The sequence below is a fragment of the Chrysochloris asiatica genome, unplaced genomic scaffold (assembly GCF_000296735.1).
Source record: "Chrysochloris asiatica unplaced genomic scaffold, ChrAsi1.0 scaffold00547, whole genome shotgun sequence".
In the NCBI taxonomy this organism is placed as follows: Eukaryota; Metazoa; Chordata; class Mammalia; order Afrosoricida; family Chrysochloridae; genus Chrysochloris; species Chrysochloris asiatica.
Window position 1 is genome coordinate 262,613 of NW_006409065.1, and position 4,686 is coordinate 267,298.

Genomic DNA, 4,686 nt, shown 5'->3' on the forward strand with positions numbered 1-4,686 from the left:
GGCTTTCTACTCCCGTAAAGATTTACACCCTCTGAAACCCTGTACAGGGTCGCTATGGGTCAGAACCGACTCAATGGCACTTAACGTCCTTCAGCAGTTCTGGGAGACTACTGTCCTTGCTTCAGCAACTCAGTCATATGCACACCATGACTCAAGAGTTGTTGAGTGGCCGCATCAAGGTCAGAACTGAACTGGGAAAAGGCAACAATCTCATGATTCTGTGCCAATTCCAGCTTCAAGGTACCTGCCACGTGCTTCGTGGCTTAGTTTGTATAGCAGACCAGGTATGGGACACGGACAAGCGAACATAATGGCAGGGCAAATACCTTTCTAGAACAATTTTGTCTCCAAGAAGACTTGTCCATCAGTAATGGAAATCACATTAGGTGGAATATGACACCAGCTTGTGTTTCGATGACTGGGAAACCGGTCAGGTCCAGGAGCCACCACTAAAAGAATCATTCATCTTGACTGCTCTCTCCTTCAAATGGGAGTGCAAGTAGAGTATATCACTGGGATAGGCCTCACCACCAGAGGGCTGATGGAAGTGCCGAGACATCTGAGGATACCTATGCCATAAATCATCATAGATGATCAAAGCATGCTTGCCATTTTCTCTAGAATATTCTTCCATGGAACAGCCAGAATAAGAAGCCAGGTACTAAAGTGGTTTTGCATCAGAGGCAGTAGCTGAAACCACAATGATGTACATAATGGCATCTATATCTGTAAGTCTCTTCACAAGCCGGGCAACTATGGATCTCTTTTGACTAATAGCAACAGAGATACAGTATAGCTTCTTTTTTTCATCAGTTCCTTCACTGAAGCATTTCTAGTTAATGAGTGTGTCATTGGCAATTGATGTTTTGTTAGTCTGTTGGTCACCAATAATTTGCTCACACTGGCCATGACCAATCGACACCTAACCAGCCACAGCCTTGATGCCAGCTTGCATTGGTTCATGCACAGAGATTCAAGGAATGATTCCAGGGGCTTTCAATCCCACTTGCCTATGGGTCTTAGAGCCAAATGGGCCCTTTCCATCAATGGCATCTACTACACGACCCAGCAGTTCTTCACCAATTTCACCAACATGTCTACAATGACGCCTTCCCTTTTCACCGTATCTCCTTCCTTAATTAGCGTATCATTTCCAAACATGACACCACCAACATTATTAGGTTCCAACTTCAGAGACATACCCTTGATGCCTGAAGAAAATTACCATTTCTTTTGCTGGAACATTCCTCAGCCCCATGTACTGCAGCAATACCTTTGCAAATACTTCTTAACACATGCCCAGTCTCTTCAAGGTCAACAGTACTATCAGTCACATGAATAAGCTGTTTAAGACTAGAGGACATCTCAGCAGTGCCAGTCTTCTGAAGACAAGCATTAGAAGCATGGAGATTCCTTGCAACAATGAAGGTTGACCCCCCAAAAAAAATCAGTTCTGGAGACCAACCCTTGACAAGGAAGGGCGCAGGCCATGGCTGCAACAATGCATACAAACATCATCTTTGCAGTGTTTTTTCCTGTAGTTACTCAACAGTTGTAGTGTCCGGACTGATGGGGACAAAATGCGACCAGTCAGTCTTTGTTGAATCAAGGAATGAATGCAGGTTGCCTGAATTTCGGAGCATTTTCTACAGCAGTATTCTCTACTGGGCTGCACTTTAGAATCATCTGCATAGTGTTTTTGTTTTTTAAATTTCAATCCCCTGACTGAGCTCCAGACCAAATAAATTACAACTGGGCATGGGATCCAGGCAACAGCTTTTCAAGAGCTCTCACTTTGTTGTTAAGTGTTGTCAAATCATTTCTGATTCACAGGGTTTTCCAAAGAGTGGCTGGTGAGTTTTAACCACTAACCTTGTAGTTAGCAGTTCAGTGCTGATTCTATAGTGCCACACCAGAATTCTGCAGCACCACAACCTCCAAAGTTTCCCTAGATGACACCAATGTATAGTCAGGTTTGAAAAACAGGTCCTATATAAACTGAAACCCAATCAAAGCCATGATCATTGAGTCCATTTCGAGTCACAGTAACCTTGTAGTACTGATTAGAACTGTTCCTTAGGGTTTTCAAGACTAAATCTTTATGAGAGCAGACAGCCTCATTTTTCCCTGTGAAGCTGAAGGTGGGTTTGAACCACTGATCTTGTGGTTAGCAGCCCAAAACTTAATCCACTAAGACACTAGGGCTTCTTATGTTCTATATTGTTGTTGTCCTGACTCACAGCAACTCTGTATAGGTTTCTGAGGCTTTAAATCTTCATGGGAGCCAAAAACTTCATCTTTCTCCCACAGAGCTCTGGAAGGCTCAAACTGAAGACCTTGTGATTCACAGTTCACTGCTTATCATATGGAGCTTATGTTGTTGTTGTTAAGTGCCATCCAGTGAGTTGGTTCCAACCCACAGCGACCCTACATAAGGTTTCCCAGGAGTAACTGGTAGATTTACAGCTTGTAGTTCCCACTCAGTGCTGATCCTACAGTGTCACACCAGCATACGTTGTTGTTAAGTGCCATCGAGTTGGTTTTAGGGTGGCTGAGGAGCAGCTGGTGGATTTGAACTGCTGAACTTGCAATTGAAGCCGACCTTGTGGTCCAGTGCATTATCTATCCTGCTGTGCCACACCAAGAATGACCCAAAGCCACTGCCATCAAGTCCATTCCAACTTATAGCATCCTTACAGTATAGAGTAGAACTACCCCATAGAGTTTCCAAGCTGTCAATCTTTACTGACTGCTACATTTTTCTCCTATGATGGATTCAAACTGCCAACCTTTTGGTTAACAACTAAGTGCTTTAACCACAGAGACACCAGGACTCTTCTATATTGAGAGTCAGAACTTATGAAAATGAGAAATACTAATTGAAATCTGTGTTTGCATTTTGAGATTTAATGCCACAAAAGACAATAATGTTGTTTATAAGAATGCCTGATATCATAAATGAATAAAAATAATTTATATGTGACAGACTGTGAATGGATCATGATTCTAGTGAGCTTGAAAATGCTAAGAGACTGTGTTTAGAGTAAATTAAGATGTTTTGCCTGATTTGTGTCATAAACTCGCTTAGCAGAAAAAAGAAGTGCAAAAGTTTCATAGAAACAGAATGTGCAAACGAAGTTGGGAGTTAAGTAATCTTTACTATTTTAGAGGTAAAATAGATATACCCAGAAACCAGTGGCCATTGAGTTGATTCCAATGCATGGTGGCTGAATGTGTGTCAGAGAAGAACTGTGTCCCATAGGTAGATTGCCAGACCTTTCTTCTGAGGAGCGTTTTGGTGGACTTGAGCCTCCAATCTTTCAGTTAGCAGCTCTTAGGCTGGGTTCGCTAGAGAAGCAAGACCAATGAGACTTGCTGTTGTGTTTGTTAGGTGTTGTCAAGTCGGTTCCAACTGATAGCGACCCTGTATAGGATTTCCGAGGAGTGGCTGATGGGTTTGAACTGGTGACCTTGCAGTTACAATTGACGTTGCCATCCAGAGCATTATCCTACAGTGCCACACCAGGACAGATAGCAATTACTTTATTCAAGAATTATTTGTGGAGAATCGTCTGTGTGACCGACACTATTTTGGAAGGTGGGGATTCTATAGTGAACACAATAGATAAAGTTCCTGGCAGTTTGATAATTTTCTTGGCTAGACCTGCTGACTTCCTCTTGTACTACTTATTTCTGCAGCTGAGGTGGATAATTTTCTCCTGATATTAGGAGTCAGAACATCATGATAGCAATGAGGTATGTGAAATCAAGAAATCTACTGTGTTAAGATTTTATATCACCAAATTCAATTCAGAGCTCAGTGTAAAGAAAACCAAAACACAATGGGGCTTCAGACCTGTTTGAACCAGCTCAGTGATGGTTGACCAGAGTGAAATCAGAACAGACCCAAATTCTAAAATTTGAGAGAAACAGAAAAATAATCAGAATGAGAAAAGTTATTGACCAAAGTCCTGAAATAGGAAACTCAAAAGAGGCAAAGAGACCGTTCAGGAGATTGATGCAGGAGATTGGATTATTGCCAGGAGATTGGATTATTGGTGTTGTTGTTAAGTGCCGTGGAGTCTGTTCCGACTCATAGCGACCCTGCACAGGGTTTCCGAGGTTGTAAATCTTTACGGGAGCAGAACACCTCATCTTTCTCCTGCGGAACCGCTGGTAGTTTCAAACTGCTGACCAAGTGGTTTGCAGCCCGATTCGTAACCACTACGCTACCAGAGCTCCATTAGTGTGGAGAAAAACACAGTCAAAGCAGTACACTTAGTGACTGTCTTTGTGTAGAACACTTTTGTTTCTGACTCTGCTGATCAAGAAATTTGGTTGCTATGCAACTCTGAATGAAGTTATTGCACAAGTCTTGTGAGTTCCCTTCCATAAGAACACCAGAACAGGTGTTCATGAGGAACCCATCCATAGATGAAGAGGCAGTTGTTCCCACAGAACAAGGAAATACTGAATGGTTTAAAATCAGGAAAGGTGTGTGCCGGGGCTGCATTCTTTAACCATATTTATTCAGTCTGTATGCTGAGCAAATAATCCCCAAACTGGATTATATGAAGAAGAATGTGGCCTCAGGATTAGAGGAAGACAATCTGAGATAATACAAATGACACGACCTTACTTGCAGGATGGGAAGAGGACTTAAAATACTTACTGGTAAAGATCAAA

At 42.3% G+C, this 4,686-nt stretch overlaps 1 pseudogene; it reads right to left on the reverse strand.

Annotated features, from left to right (window-relative positions):
• Positions 1-80: 80 nt before the first annotated feature.
• Positions 81-1,518, reverse strand: LOC102829051 (annotated as a pseudogene).
• Between the last annotated feature and the right edge of the window lie 3,168 nt (positions 1,519-4,686).